This window comes from Pygocentrus nattereri, chromosome 15 (genome assembly GCF_015220715.1).
Source record: "Pygocentrus nattereri isolate fPygNat1 chromosome 15, fPygNat1.pri, whole genome shotgun sequence".
In the NCBI taxonomy this organism is placed as follows: Eukaryota; Metazoa; Chordata; class Actinopteri; order Characiformes; family Serrasalmidae; genus Pygocentrus; species Pygocentrus nattereri.
This window is the reverse complement of record NC_051225.1, coordinates 19,806,334-19,823,657: the sequence shown is the minus strand read 5'-3', so window position 1 is coordinate 19,823,657 and position 17,324 is coordinate 19,806,334. Positions and strand designations below refer to the sequence as shown.

General features: G+C 41.0%; 1 protein-coding gene across 1 annotated transcript in view; it reads right to left on the bottom strand.

Moving 5' to 3' along the window:
• The window catches only part of LOC108442514 (inactive N-acetylated-alpha-linked acidic dipeptidase-like protein 2), a 352,526-nt gene that overhangs the window by 36,614 nt on the left and 298,588 nt on the right, over window positions 1-17,324 (bottom strand). The window lies entirely within an intron of this gene.

Genomic DNA, 17,324 nt, shown 5'->3' with positions numbered 1-17,324 from the left:
ATGGAGGGGGGACACTGCAATTTATCATCATGGTCAAGCCAAGCCATTCCATTTGAGAAGGTGTTGCAGAAAAAAATCATTTTGATAAATCAGTACTTTTTATTTTGAAAATAGAGAGAAAACAGACAGACTGCTATTGACCGAACACGCATTACCCATAAATAATTCATTGCAGCATATGTCTGCTGCTGAAGTGCAAAAGGTAACCATTTTCTCTCATATCCTTTTGAGTTATTAACCTTTGATCAATACATGAGGTGGTACTGGAAATATTGATATTTGAAGCGGTGGTGAAAAATCCTGTTGTCAAGGGATGCTCAAATGAGATGGAAGACAAAGACAGACACACAAAGGCATGGGGGAAAAAATTGTCCTAAAAAAAGTGGCAGGGTTGGTCCCTCATGTCATCTTGTCGAGATTTTAAGTTTTCAATTTTTCAACAGCGGAGCAGAAGGCTTTTTAATCAGGAGCAGTGATGGATGAGCTGGGAGGCTTCGCCACGCTTGGGACAAACGAGCGAAAGCGAGCGAGGGATGCCCGGACAGCCTCCGATCTGCGGACAAATTACACTCCTCCATTACAATGCGTGTCAGACAGGCCTGTGTCAGCTCTCATACAATGAGACGCCAGTTGGGCTAGCCAGGTGATAAAGGAGCATGTCGGAGAGTCCGCCATCAAAACACTGAGTTAAACCCCAGAGTGTCAGGGAAAATTACTCCATGACACCTCGTCATGTTATATATTAGGCCATGATAAACTCCCCCCTGTTTGGCTAGCGGTGTGTGTCGGCTGGAGGTGGGAAATGGGGCAGGCTGAATGACTGCTCCATTTTTTTTTTTCGCTAGAAGCTCCCTCACAGAAAGTTATTACAAGAAATATGCTGCATGATGTCTGAGACATTGTTTTATGAGAGTTTTGAGATTTTCCTGTCTAAAACATATTTTTAAATGCATTCACAATTCAGGCTCACACATTCTTAGGACGGTATGGTTGGTATAGTGTAGTGGGTAACACCTCTGCCTTCTACACTGTAGATTTGGATTCCATCCCTGCCTGGGTAACCACCCTACACTACACTCACCGGCCACTTTATTCAATTGCTTGTTTACACAAATAGCTAATCAGCCAATCACATGGCTGCAACTCAATGCACATAGGCATGTAGAGGTGATCAAGACAACTTGCTGAAGTGCAGACCGAGCATCAGAATTGGGAAGAAAGGGGATTTAAGTGACATGGTTGTTGGTGCCAGACGGGCTGGTCTATTTCAGAAACTGCTGATCTACTGTGATTTTCACGCACAACTATCTTTATGGTTTACAGAAAATTGTCAGAAAAAGAGAAAATAAGCAGTGAGCGGAAGTTGTGCGGATGAAAATGCCTAGTTGATGTAAGAGGTCAGATGAGAATGGGCAGACTGGTTCGAGATGATAGAAAGGCAACAGCAACTCAAATAACCAACCAAAATCTCTGAGGAATGTTGCCGACACATTGTTGAAAGTATGCCACGAAGAATTAATGCAGTTCTGAAGGCAAAAGGGGGTCCAACATTTTACTAGCAAGGTGTACCTAATAAAGTGGCCAGTGAGTGTATATCAATAAGTGTCCTTGGCCAAGACTCCCAACACCAACTTCGCCTACATGTATAAAATGATCAAAATGTAATTCACTCTGGATAAGAGTGTTTGCCAAATGCCATATATGTAAAAGTGTCACTATTTTACGACACCTACATTACATCTAAAACCTCAGAAATCACATGTAGTTTCACTGGTTGTGTTGGATAGACAATAAAAGGACTATTTTTGCATCCTCTGGTTCCCATCACTAACACTGCAAAGAAAACAAAGTCTGAAAGTTTCTTTACACTGAACTGTTTCACATTTAACCACTCTGAATGACTTTGCCTACATCTTATCAATTTAATTAGTGGAATTCTCCTTTAAGCCTTAAAAAGCCAGAGCCTACCAGCAGGCCCAAAGTTTTATTACACACTTCTAGAACCTAAGAATAGCTCAGCCAATTTGCACTGAAGTCTTTCGTTACTGAATAATAAGCCTTAGCATGTAATAAGCTTGTGATTTTAAGGGGTTAACTGCATTTCATTTTTTTTAAATGATTAAACCAGCTGTCCTTTACAGTGTGGCCATTTCATGATAAAGGGACCAAAAGAAATGTCTTGAAATTACTTGCCTCCTTATGAAATGAAATTGCTCAAACCATTTGCTTCCTGCTTCCTTGAATCTGCCCACTGCTAACTCACACCTGCAGGCTGCAGGCTATTTAAAGTTTAGGCCATAAAACTTTAAATAACTTTGTGACTCCGGAGTGGCGCAACTGCTCAGTCATCAGAAGATCATGAGTTCAAATCACAGTTACAACACAGATGTGCATTGTCATGAGTCTGAGAGGAGGAAGCACTCAGCCCTCACCACCACCGTCCCCTCCGTTATGCAATAGTGAGGTTCCAGCCTGCATGTGTGAATTAGCAGTGACTAAACTGATGGTGGGGGTTTGGGGGGGTCAGGGATTGGCTGACTGACAATCCAATGAAAAATATAAGCAATTTCAGCAACCCTATTCCAATAGAGTGATAAAAGGTTGAAATGTAGGCACATATTTGTCTATGTGTTTCTTGTATGGAACACTTGGTTTTCTTTCAAGGTTAGAGATATTTATTCTTGTTTAAAGAATAAACAAACAAACAAGCAAACAAATAGGAACAAAGACCGGCTAGCAAAACTCATAACAGAGCACTGTTGCATTCAATTTTTTTAGTATATGGTGAAAGCATTCTGACATGTTTTATATATCCACTCGATTTGGCAGGTGGAGTGTTGCTTTAAGAGTTAGTAGGAAAATGCAAAAGCACAGTCAAGTGTGAAATTCACAATCAAACCTTTTGTGTTTCAGTCTTTTCAGGGCAGCTCTGACAAAGGAACCGATAAATGACAATTAGCAGAGGAAGTCTGCAAGAGCACTCCTTTCCCATATTAATAGCTAAGTTAATACGAGAGTGAGATGGACTGGCTCTGCCTTTAACTAAGCCTGTCTGGAAGACAACTGCTGGCTGACAATGGAGGTGAATAAACAAAGTCAATGATGACTTGTGCACACAATGGAAATGAGGCAACAAACTTAGAATAATGCAGGTTTAACTTCAAATTGACAATTTTCCACATGCATAAAAGGTTCATAATTTAGCTTTGTCACTTCAGTACCAACTATGACCTACAGGCCAGTGGAGGAAGAGGTAATGGTGGCCAGTGGTCTAAGAACTTGACCGTCAACTAAGTCATGGTTATTAAGTGAGTCAGTATGGTCAGTGTGCCCTTGAACAGAAACTTAATCAAACTGCTCAGAGGGCACATTCTCTAAATGCACACATCTGCGAGTGAATTATCAGAGCTAGATTTCAGTTCACAAGCAGCCAGAATGAGATAACGGCATTGCTTAAACTCCAAGATGGAAGATTTATCCAACAGTACATACGTAGTAAACATGCCTACTTCTCTTTTACAGCCGTGTCACACTAGTTTCTCAGGCATTCTCCAGTTTGAAGAGAAGGAAAACCCCCTACTGATGACATACACTGAAGGTTGAATGAACTTGACAACTGCTTTGATTGGGTTTATGGGGACTGGCCATTTGAAATAAGTGTTGTTTTTTCAATTTTGCTGAATGCAGAAGGAAACAGGAGAGCAAACATTACTGCTAGCAAGACAAATACTCAACAGGCCTTTTTCACATTTCCAGTTTGCCACTTTCATCGGCTCTGAAGCAGGTAATTAAGCTTCCGGTCTGATCATAATAAATATCACAGTCCACAGGACTGTATGGGGAGGTTTACGATTACATTTTTTTTTCGAAGATAAACTATAATGGCTTTCCGTGATACCTCAATAAAGCAAGGTACTGGCACATAAAGATCTCCAGACACCGGAGAAAATATCTAGTTCATTTCAATTTATTGTGCATAGTGCATTTTACAACTGGCGTTGCATATAAGATTTACAGAAATCTAAGTCTGAGCCCTTAGCGATCAAGGCAAGGGCAAAAGTGACAAGGAAACTAACCACCTTTTTTCCATTTTCCACTAGTAAAACAATGAAAAACAACAGGAGTCATCTTGCTCATGGTTTGAATGACGCAGGTTCATAGTGCATGCTACACTGAACACTTTTCAATGACAAAATGAAAACAACGTAGTCATGAATTCTGCAAAAATTAGTAAAATCTGTCAAACTGATGAGGCTGAATGACTCATTACTGCACCACAGAATACTCCATAACACAACCCATAACAGATGAAATGCTCATTTAAGGCCTCAAAACAATGCTAGGTCTCTTTGTACTGGATTCGGGAAACTCACATTTGATCATCATCAAATATTCCCAAATTTCTAGTGCAATTTATCCCTGTCCAGATACTTGCTATCTTTATATGCATACTAGCATCATAAATTTCACCACATTTTAAGTATTTTGGTACAATTCAGAAATATATTTGAAAATACAATTAATACACTGGACAACAAACAATAAAAAACTATATATAAATTTTTTTTTGTTTGAATATAGCCAGAGAATTTGGCCAAATAATTGATTAGAATTAAATCTAGCATTCCAAAATCAATGTAGTTGATTGTAGTTTTACACCCTTAACACTTATCATACATTCTATATAATAAACAGATAAAACGTGTTCATCAGCAGTTTGGCTCACGTCTAAATAGGAGGCTCTCCAGTTGTACATCACATCTTTTTATCCATGCATTCTAGTTTTAGTCCTTCTGTCCCACTGGAGCATAGGCACATCTGCTGCACACACCTCACACAGCAACGGCGGGACAGCTCCAGAGTGAATCACCACAGCTAACCCTCCCTCAGGCTCAGGAATCAAGATGGCACTTTGTCTTGTGTGATTACATCTTCTCCATCGGCTTTGACACATCCTCAGCAGCCGAGTAAGTCTTTAAGGTATTAACAAGCTGGCGTCCTGAGTAGCTCACCAAGTTCTGTTCTGCTGCCTTTAAGGAAATACTTTATAAGACTGAGAGAGAGGCAGAAAGGATGGACAGGCAGAGGTAAGCAAATATAGACTGACGTCAACCTCAAAAAATGAGATTTACTAGCATTTATGTGAAGGAATGTTGAAAAAAATGTGTGCATCGGAATGTATGAACTGCTAATTTCAACATTTTTGTCCACCAGCTGTTTCTATTGTATCCTTTAATTAAAGTCCATATCAAAAAGCTTTTACTTGGTCAGATTTGTTAAAAGCTATCTATTTGCACAAGTAATTATTATGAAATTAGTGCTATCTTATCACTTCAGACCTAATATTAGAGAAAAGAACTTTTCCAGGCGATTCTTCTCCATCCCAGTGATGAGGTCATGTTATTACAACTGCAATGAGTAGAAGAACCTTTTAAGTGCTAAAAGGCTAAAACATTAAAAACCCAAATGAGGGTTAACTTCAACAATGGCGAGCTGATATTCCTGAGGCAGCAGCAGCGACAGACTCTCAACAATGTCATTCACATTCTGTTTCATATTCATACTACTTTCTGCTAGAGGAAGTACTTCCATGGTTCTTTACATGAATTGCCAGAGTACAGAAGGGCTCCAGTCCAGATCACCAGCTGTTCAATCTACCTCATGTCAGAATACGTACAACCCCCAAGTTGGGACATTATGTAAAACATAAACAAAAACAGAATAAACGTTTGTTTCAAAATGTATGCAAGTGTTACTGCAAATGAACTGAAACCACACATATAATCAGATTTATTCTAGTCCAGGCCACAATTGTTGTAGCAAAAAAGACTTCACAAATTTAAACAGAGAACTTAATGAACTTACCAACTTAATGAAAGAATCCTCAAGTATTCAAATATTCAGGCCAGCCCTAAATATCACCCATAAATACATTATTGTAAATAAGCATGTCACCCATGCCATATGCACTAATGTACCCCTATTCCTATCATGACTACTGGCTTTTGAACTGTGCACTAATAACAAGCTGAGTGGTCCCCTCAGTCCATTTTAAATGAGCTCGGGCCCAGAGAAGGTGGCAGCATTTCTGGATCCGGTTTATGTTTTGTCTTTGCACTTAAGAGCTTTAATTAACATTTGAGAATGCAGTGACAAACTGTTTTCATTGACAGTGGTTTTGAGAAGTGTTTCTGCAATGATTTTTACTACAAAATCATGCCTGTTTTTAATGCAGTGCTGCCTGAAGGCCAAAGATCATAGCCAGCATATACTGTTTTTTGGCCTGGTCCCTTGCATACAGAGATTTCTCCAGTTTCTCTGAATTATTTAATGTTATTATGTACTATAGATGATGAAAAGCAAAAGTTATGTTCTATTTTATGTTGAGAAAAGTTATTCACTAGTTGCACTATATGATCATGCAGTCTTTCACAGATTGGTGAACCCATCCTCATCTTTACTTCTGAAAGACTCCTAATCATGTTACTGACCTGTTGTCAATCAACCACTAGATGTGTGTCGGGGTCCTCTTTGTGTGTCTGCGTGGGTTTCCTCCAGGTTCTCCAGTTTCCTCCCACAGTTAGGCTAATTGGACATGCTAAATTGACCCTGGGTGTGAGTGTGTGAGTGACTGTCTGTGTCTGTCTGCCCTGCAATGGACTGGCGACCTGTCCAGGGTGTATCCTGCCTTCTGCCCTATGACCGCTGGGATAGGCTTCAGCACCCCCCGCGACCTTGAGGGAGAAGCGGCTTAGAAAATGAATGGATGGATGGATGGATGGATGGATGGATGCACTTTGTTTTTATTTACATTTTGTACAGCATACCAATTTTTTGGGAAATGGGGTTGTACTTGTGTTAAGTAATTTTATCAAGACAAAAAATCTTATGCCACTAGAATGATTTTTTTAAATAATCCCTGCTGAAAGCGTAAATATCTGCCTCTGCAAGATAATAAATACGCTAAAAAATGAAAAAAAGATGTACTTCTTACATTCGAGGTACTTTTACATGCCTTTTTTTGCAGAATAACATTCAAGTAGCACTTGAAGTAACTAAAGAGTTGTTGAACTTATCATCTCTACTGAGTTAGAGTAGGAGATCAACATGTTCTTGGACAATAAGGTGAGATTAATTTTATGGTAATTTTTTACATTTTTACAGTTCTTAACACCACCGCTTTGCTGCTTAGGTTTACTGGCACCTGCATACTGCTGGCACTTATCTCAAGAGTGGGAATCTATTCAGTCTAAGACATGACAAAGAGGTCAAAAAGCACTTAGCTTAAATGAACTAAGAATAACACAATGACAGGAGAGCTGGTGCTAGCACGATTGAGTTGCAACTTAGGTATGTCTACCCTGCACAGGCAGTCACCAGTTCCTCCATCTCTGTGTTAGCAGAACGTCCAGATGATCCAGCTACCTTTTACCTCCTCCCAGCTAGTGTCACTCTACCTGTCAGAACACAATACAGGCCCTTCACTCTGCCCTGCAGCTGTTCCCTGACACTTTACACAGGCTGCCATGGTATCCCCCACCACCACCACCACCAGCAGCCTATCTCCAGGTCCTGACAGCTCCTCTCGTCTTCCTCGCAACACCCATTCTGCCTTTCTTGGCCGGCTGGTTCCCAAGATGAGCGAGGCACTGAGGGGCTGGCAGCTTCATTTAAAAAGCATCTCTCTGTGAGATGACTCCATCTCACCTATCAGCTCAGAGGCAGTGCCATCCTCTGCTCTCACTTCTGCTCTCCTCAATATGCATGCCCCACAGCTGCTGTGCTCCTTGATATGCATGTCTGCTTCATCACAATGCTCTGCTGGAGACACTAGTGACTATAAGTGACTGTTGACTAGTGAATCAGACTAATCACATCAAAGAGTGAAATTCTTTGCCAGTTTACTGAGAAGGGACCAACCAAATATATACTACATGGAACCCCACATACTTGGGTTCAAATGTTTCAGCCCCACCTACTGCTGACAGGTGCGTAATATCAATCACATTCTCCATAGAAGTCAAGCACATTCTTTACAGAGGTTTTGCACTGAAAAGCTCAGTGCCTTTAAACATGGCAGTGTCAAAGGATGCCACCTTTGCCACAAGCCAGTTCAAGAAATTTCTGCTCTGCTAGATCTGCCTGGTCAACTGTAAGTGCTATTTTTTGTGCAATGGAAGTGTCTAGGAGTAACAACAAAGTGGTAGTACAACCATGGTGGTCTAGTACATGACCATGGTGGTCTAGCATGGTTGTTAGGAGTCTCATTTTCTCTATATCTTTTTTGCAGTTTGAACTCAAGTTTTGAAAACTTTAGTTTTTTTCCCACTTATTTTCCTTTGATGTTCTCATTCTTCATGTAAGTGAGTTCTTTTATGTCTCGTCTTTAATCTCCTCAGAAACATATAACTTTTTAAAACATTTTAATGGTTTAACTGCAAATAAGTAAAGGGTGGTATATAAGCTAACATAATCAGCCATTAGAAGTTTTAGCTCCTTAAAATCAATACTGGTTACAAATGTTTTATATTGGTAATTGTGTTTGCAAACTGTCCAACCCACTACAACTTATAAAGTGTCTTTCCAGCTTCTTTCAATCTAGCACCAATCTACAGATGATACAGAGACACAACATGTTTTTGCTTGCAATTCATGGCCTCAGAACTTTTTAATCAAATGATCCCAACTGTCACACAATTTGAGGTTTGGGATAAAGCATCCTCTCCTGCCCTAAATCATCAGATTACAGCCAAAACAAAAATGAGCATCTGTGTTATGGCATCAGCTGTGCTACAGCCATTCCAAAATGGAAACATCAAGCGCTAGGAATGAGCCACAGTACCAGAAAGTAACATGTAATAACCCCAAATAAAGATAAAAGCATGCAAACAAAAAACGTCCAGCAGAGCATCTATGGTGCTCAAAAGCACAACTTCAAAAGAGGACTTTGAATTTGACTCTCAAATGAAAAAGCCTTGGTATATCTGTAAAAGTGTTATGCATCCCTGAAGTTCTGGCATGCTCTGTGGGGACTCAAGCTGGTGGGGTGATCGAGTGTGTATGGGTGTATTTGTTGTTTGTATGATCGATGCCAACCTGCAGAGCAGTCTTGAAGGGAGCCAACTCAAACACACCTTGTACTCTAAGAAGCAGTCTCACTGGGCTGAGTGCTACCTCTCCCCAGCTGCGGCCCGAAAAGCCCGGTGAAAAATGAGTGCGGGAACTGGAAAGTCTGGGCGAAGAGTCCCCTGGCACCAGGAGCCTCAAGAAAAGCAAAAATGGTCTGCAGTTGAAGTCATCAGAGACCTGGAGAAATGGCTAATCCTGACTCCTATAGAACTCTAGCATCAGCTCTGGGATTTCATTTGTGTTGCCACTGGAGCTGGGGGATAGTACAGAACGCATTCTCATCTCCTATCAATTTATCTTTATCTCACCCCATTTCAGACAATGGCTTGGGGCCACTTGTATGTATAGTAAGATGTATATGCAATCTAGATCAAGGTAATGAAGTCTTAGTGCGTAATATTAGCTATTATTAATTACACGAAAATAATCCTCCAGAGCACAGGACATTTCTCTATGTTAATAATGGCTCTCATCCACACTGACTAAGAATTGGATTATGGCTGCTGTTGATGTGTTATTACTGAATAATGTCCAGGAACACTGGTATCAGTTGGTAAATGGAGCAAATTTGCACAAGGCACACTCGAGGATACAGTATATGCACAAAGCCGGGTATTGTGCGCAGGGGAAATATGTTTATGTTTATGGTGCATGACATTCATGTTAGAGCTATGAATCATGCATTTGCTGCTGTTCCTGATGCATTGTCCCTGGGTGCTGTTAGCATCAACAAGACAGCAGTGTACATCATCTTTTATGTCAAGAAAAAATGCTGCATGTGTAACCAGATCACATCATGTTCAGTAGCTAGAGTCACAGTGGATGCTACCAAAATGATCATGTATTGATTTTACATATTGGAATTATTCTTAAGGTTTGGAGATGTAAAAAATGGTGTTGTTACTCCATGTGGACTTTAACATGTTGTAGATATTGCACTGTAGGTGAAAGCATGAGCACCTAGGAAAACACACCTGAGTGCAAAGATTTTCAGGCAATTTCATCAGGTACAATTTCTAAACTCTTTAGAAGGAATGTGGTATCTTTCTTTTTTAATCTTTTACCCTGTTATTCACCCAATGTACACTGCTCAAAAAAATAAAGGGAACACTTAAACAACACAGTAAATCAAACTTCTGTGAAATCAAACTGTCCACTTAGGAAGCAACACTGATTGACAATCAGTTTCACAGCTGTTGTGCAAATGGAATAGACAACAGGTGGAAATTATTGGCAATTAGCAAGACACATTCAATAAAGGAGTGGTTCTGCAGGTGGAGACCACAGACCACTTCTCAGTACCTTTCTGCTTTCTGGCTGATGTTTTGGTCACTTTTGATTGTTGGTGGTGCTTTCACACTCGTGGTAGCATGAGACGCACTCTACAACCCACAGTGGCTCAGGTAGTGCAGCTCATCCAGGATGGCACATCAATGCAATCTGTGGCAAGAAGGTTTGCTGTGTCTGTCAGCATAGTGTCCAGAGGCTGGAGGCGCCACCAGCAGACAGGCCAGTATACCAGGAGACGTGGAGGAGGCCGTAGGAGGGCAACAACCCAGCAGCAGGACTGCTACCTCCGCCTTTGTGCAAGGAGGAACAGGAGGAGCACTGCCAGAGCCCTGCAAAATGACCTCCAGCAGGCCACAAATGTGCATGAGTCTGCACAAAAGGTTAGAAACCGACTCCATGAGGATGGTATGAGGGCCCGACGTCCACAGATGGGGGTTGTGCTCACAGCCCAACACCGTGCAGGACGCTTGGCATTTGCCAGAGAACACCAGGATTGGCAAATTCGCCACTGGCGCCCTGTGCTCTTCACAGATGAAAGCAGGTTCACACTGAGCACATGTGACAGACATGACAGAGTCTGGAGACGCCATGGAGAACGATCTGCTGCCTGCAACATCCTTCAGCATGACCGGTTTGGCAGTGGGTCAGTAATGGTGTGGGGTGGCATTTCTTTGGAGGACCGCACAGCCCTCCATGTGCTCGCCAGAGGTAGCCTGACTGCCATTAGGTACTGAGGTAATGAGATCCTCAGGCCCCTTGTGAGACCATATGCTGGTGCGGTTGGCCCTGGGTTCCTCCTAATGCAGGACAAATCTAGACCTCGTGGCTGGAGTGTGTCAGCAGTTCCTGCAAGATGAAGGCATTGAAGCTATGGACTGGCCCGCCCGTTCCCCAGACCTGAATCCGATTGAGGACATCTGGGACATCATGTCTCGCTCCATCCACCAACATCACGTTGCACCACAGACTGTCCAGGAGTTGGAGGATGCTTTAGTCCAGGTCTGCGAGGAGATCCCTCAGGAGACCATCTGCCACCTCATCAGGAGCATGCCCAGGTGTTGTAGGGAGGTCATACAGGCACGTGGAGGCCACACACAATACTGAGCCTCATTTTGACTTGTTTTAAGGACATTACATCAAAGTTGGATCAGCCTGTAGTGTGTTTTTCCACTTGAATTTTGTGTGTGACTCCAAATCCAGGCCTCCATTGGTTAATAAATTTGATTTCCATTCATGATTTTTGTGTGATTTTCAGCACATTCAACGTTGTACAGAACAAAGTATTCAATGAGAATATTTAATTGATTCAGATCTAGGATGTGTTATTTGAGTGTTCCCTTTATTTTTTTGAGCAGTGTAGTTATGGCCAAGTCCCACTTGCTACCTAGGCCTACCCCAGAAAGAGCAAGGACATTTACAGTTGCATGCAAAAGTTTGAAAAACCTTGTTCAGACTACTTGTTGAGTTTAACATACATTTAACATTTAGCATTAACAAAAAAAACATTAAACAGTAAATGTGCCATAACCTTTGCACAGGCCTTATTTCATGTTTTCTTAAATAGTAACTATGCAATAAAATGTGCAGAAGTGTGTTCTCTGTAGAGGATGTTTAATTTATTTTATTTTAGAATAGCATGTAACTTGACCAGAGTGCCTAAACATTTGCATGCAACCATATGCTCTTTTAGACTCTCTGGCCATACTACTCTTACTATTATGGTATATCACATTGATATTGTTATCTTGATATTAATTTCTGTTCTTATTGCCCACCTCTGCTCATTATACTGGAATGTCATCTTAAGTCTTCTGAACTCTCTTTTTAAAGTGAATAAAAGACTTGAAGTCAAATTTTGTTAGATTTGTTTAGCAAAACATCTATCAATCTGCAATTTGGATTCCTCATAGATCAACATGTACTGTAACTTTGGAGTGGAAAGTAGCTGGTGATTCTTTGAGGGTTTCATTTTTCTTCCTCTCCTCTTTTCTCACAGTGCATTTGTAGATCCCATTTGGTGTGATCCCACAGGACCTCTGGACCTGTCCCATAAAAACACAGACCAGCCTCTTCTAAACAACTCTGACACTAGTGTGTATGTATGTATGTATGTGTGTGTGTATGTATGCATGTGTTTGTCGGTTCTTTTCTGAAATCAGACACTCTTTTCTTCTTGTTATTCAGAAAAGTGTCTCCGTCTCTCTGCCTAGTGCTGAGAAATGTGATATTTTGACATTTACAATTTTGCTTCTTGAATTCCAAATCAAACCAAAGCTTTTTTCTTTTTTCTCAGAATCAACTTCTCAAATTCTTTCCATTGACTAATTTGTAGGTGAAGCTGAATGTACTTCTGTATAATGACTTCAATAACTACCTGTACAAGGACAAGCACTGAAAGGACCCTTCTATCCATTCTCACATTGACATTGGCTAGAGTTGCATATGGCACAGCTAGTCTCTATGCTGTCTGAAGTACATGGTGAAGCATACCCTTGAGTGCTCCGAAGATCTTCAAGGGCATTCATGTTTTTTGTTTCTGTGGTTGCTTAGATCGTCACTGGTGAGAGATGAAAAGTGTTTAGAAAAGCTCCCTCCCACACCACGCCCTGGGTTTATTTCGTCAAAGTTTTGAGGGCTTGTTGTTCTGTCTAAACATGTAAGCTGTCCTTCTGAAAACAAAGCGCAGGGAGTATGAAAAATGGGCTGTCAGGGCCGAGCCTTTAGCTGAGCAATCAGTGCCTGCAGAAGACAAGAGGGACGAGCGTTGGACTTTAATAAAGTGACTCAGCAGAGCACTGGCTGCTGGAACCTGCTGGCCACTACACCAGTACTAAACACTCATATATACACAAGAACGTACCCAGACACACACACACACACACACACACACAGACACACACACACACACACACACACACACACACACACAAAAGCTTCAAATATCCATCTGGACCCAACAGCACGTGACTACAGACTGCTTTAACCCCTAAAATCTATTACATCTTAAGGCTTATATAGTAACTACATGAACTACAATGCAGACAGGAGGGTCCTGGCCACTTAGTCAGGCCAGATTGTGACACTCAATCCTTTTGGCATTGAGGACAAGGGAGGGGGTGGGGAAGGCCTTTGAAAAAGAAAATAAATATAATAATGACAGTGATTTAATTAAGTGATTTGAGTCACAGGTGAAAATCTGACATATATGAACCATTCTGCTATTGGTTTGATCAGCTATGGATGTGTGGTGTCCCCTGGGAAAGCACTACAAGCACAGTAGGAGAAACATCTTGAAATTTACTATGGCATGCACACACTGATTGCAGTATTCTGTATTTGGAATGAGGGGTTGATTGCGGGTTTGTGTGTTGTGATTGGTCACCTGCCTTGCTTCTTGGCCATTCAGTCAGGGAGATCTGGGTAATTTGTAGTCCAAAGCACCACCTTGAACTCTTCATGTTCCCCAAATCATTCACAAAAAATGTGTGAAGTGTGGAAGGTTGCATTATCATGCTGAAAGAGGCCCCTGCCATCGGGGAATACCTTTGTCATCAAGGGATGTACCTTGTGGCACATGTCAAATTGATGTTGACATAAATACTTGGACCCAGAGTTTCAAAGTAGAACCCTGCTCAGATCATCACAAAGCCTCCACCAGCTGGTCCTCTTCCCACAGTGCATCCTGGTGCCATTACTTCCCCAGCAAACGGCACACACATACCCAGCCATTCACATGTTGTAAAAGAAAATCAGTCATCGAACCACACAACTTTCTTCCATTGCTCCAAGGTTCTGTATCAGTACTCACATCCTCATTGTAGACACCTTCGATGGTAGACAGGGGCCAGCATGGGTGCTCTGATTGCAGCAGGGTGTGATGTATTGTGTGCTGTGATACATTCCTCCTGTAGCCATCATTAAAATGTCTGTGACTTGTGCAACAGTAGCCTGCCTTTCTGTCAGGTTGGACCAGTCAGGATGGCCTTTGCTGCCCTTGTGCATCAATGAGCTTTGTGCTCCCAACACCTTGTTGTCAGTTTGGGGTTTATCCCTCCTGCTGACTAGGAGCACCTAGACCTCACCATTTTGGAGATGATCTGACATATTCATCTGGCCATAATTTGTCACTCATGTTCTGTGGTTACGAGATAATCAACATTATATTCTTCATCTGCAAGTGATGATCTTTTGACTGATCTGTCTATATTATATCTTTCAAAATTTATAGCGGTTGCCAAAAAGATTTGATTACAAATTGCAGAAAATACAAATTCCTCATTTTGTAAAAGTTAATTTATGTTGAATTGCTGGCAATATAAAAATAGATACACAGACTACAGTAGGCAACAGAGTGGGAGAGAAAAAAGAGAAAGTGGATGCAGCACTTGATGTCACATCAGTGATTAGTTATTCTACATCCATGTGCCATGAGTCTAAATTTAATGGCGGGGAAACGAGAGGTGTAATCACAACAGACCACTGCATGTTGTTTAACTATTAATTACAATACTTTTTTTTAAAGGAGAAGGTTCACAAGTAACATAAGCTGACAAGAAGACATAATAGGAGACAGTAGGAGTAGACAGAGTGAGATACATGCACATATTAGCTAGCAAGAAGAAAGAGAAGTTCTAAAGGCACACATGTAGCCTGTGGAGGGATTTTAGGATAGGCATAGTATGATCTCTGTTTCTAGCCTGAGTAATAACTCTAGCAGCAGCATGTTGGACACGTAAAGTTTTCATTTCCAAATATAAACAGTGTCGTCAAAGTTAACATGTTAATAACATATTACCACATGCTCGTTTTTTTTTTCACACTGTTATTGCATTGTCGTAATTTGACCCTTCAAACCTTTTGTAGTTCCAGCCTGAAGCATGGCTACTCATGCGTTGCTACAACTGCCACTGTGTAGCCCACAGTGAGTAGTTTACTCAACTAAAGCTTTAAAAAGGACTTTCAATTTATGTATCTCTTAATAAAAGTTATTTCCATCTGCTGCCATATCATGAATTTATTACCCATGTATGTTGAGGGTGAAGTACAATTAACAAGGAAAACATACCGATGATGCCTGCAGCATCAGTACTGTCAGAAACGTTAGCCTCGTAGGACTCTGGCAAACTAATACTTATTTTAAATAGCAGGCCTAATATACATATCTCTGCTGTCCAAAGAAAAGCAAGTATCTAAATGGCACCTTTACAGGGGAGGGCATAATGTGTAATGCTATAAGTTGATATAAAAATATTATATTACAAGCAATTTGGGATTATTTCTGTTGATTTTTACAAAGGTCGTGACAATCTATATGTATATTGTTAAAAGGCTGGTTTATGGGCCCTGTCACGGTTGGCTCCTCCCAGTCCTGTCCATGTGCTCATGTTTTGGTTTTGTAACTCCGCCCCTGATTGTTATCACCTGTCCCTCATTGTTCCGTGTATTTAAGCCCTGTGTTTGCCCCTTCCGTTTGCCAGTCTTTGTACCTTTGTATCGTGTCTTTGTACCTGGTCTTCGTTTGTGTTGATTCTGGTGATGTCTTACCCTAAGTCTGTACGTGTCGGCTCACTGACCCTGGAATGTTCTGACTACGACCCTGGATTTGCCCCTAATAAATCTCGCTTATCTCAGCGTGTGCGTCCGCCTCCTCGCTCCTCGTTACAGGCCCCTCCTATAACAAAACTCTCAATATGAGATAAACCAAATTATGAAGTGCTTTTAGGTAATTGTTTTAGGCACTGACTGAAGTGGAAATTGAACTTAATTTTGAATAGCTGACAATTGAGCTTAATTTTCTTTTTGTTTGTCGATGATTAAATGTTAGCTGTCACTTTCACTGCAAGCTAATATGACAGACACTATTATTTGGAATGTAAAGTTTTATTGGGTCTTCAGTTATAATGAGCTCTGGACAGAATTTCAACGTCTTATATTTCAGTTGGGACCAAGATATCAAAATAAACACTTACACACAGTCACACACACACAGTCACACACACACACACACACACACACACACACACACACACACACACAAACACACACACACACACGTACGCATGCACACACACACACACGTATGCACACACACACACACACACACACACACATAGGGCTGTATATCATTTAGGAGTGCTGATGATAGATCAGGCTTCCATTTTCTCTCACTCTCACTTCTGAAGAGCAAAAAGAAGGTTACAGATATTTCAGCTCTTCACTTTTGGAGAACCAGGCTTTCTTAAGCCTCTCATGCTCACCCCTGTGAGGATAAGAGGCTTGAGCCTGTATTCAGCTGACTGGTCAGTTTCCTTCTAAGTACCCTAGGGATTTTGTGTGTGTGTGGCTGTGTTTGTTTCTGTACATTTTCAGGACAAAAATGTCTTGATTTTGTCACAACAATAGAAAAAATCTGCGCTAACGAAACAGTCCTAACTTTGTAAATGAAAGCTCCATGTCTCTTTATTTAAACTGATATTTAAAAGGTACTAAAACAAACTTGTTCGCTGCCCTACTGTGGCAAAGACTCCGTGCCACATTTAAAACATCACAGCTCGGTTCTAAACCTAAATCTCAATCTTGAACTCATTCATATACCAATAAAGAATGCATTCACACTATGATTCACTGAGAAAGAGGAAACAGAGGGAAAAAAGGAAAGAGTCTCTTTTCTGAAGTGAGACATTTCCTACACCTTCTAGAAAAATATAACAAAGTGAAAAAGAAAGTAAGCTGGCAAAGGCATGAACCACAAACCCCTCCTTACATCTCTGTGTTATTCAACCACTCTAAAACCACAAAGATCATCCACATATCAGTTTGACAGATTTGATACAGAAATATGATCAGCTATTCAGATGATGAATGGTATTCTGAGACAATTATACTCTAGTCTTGAGGGGAAGAGT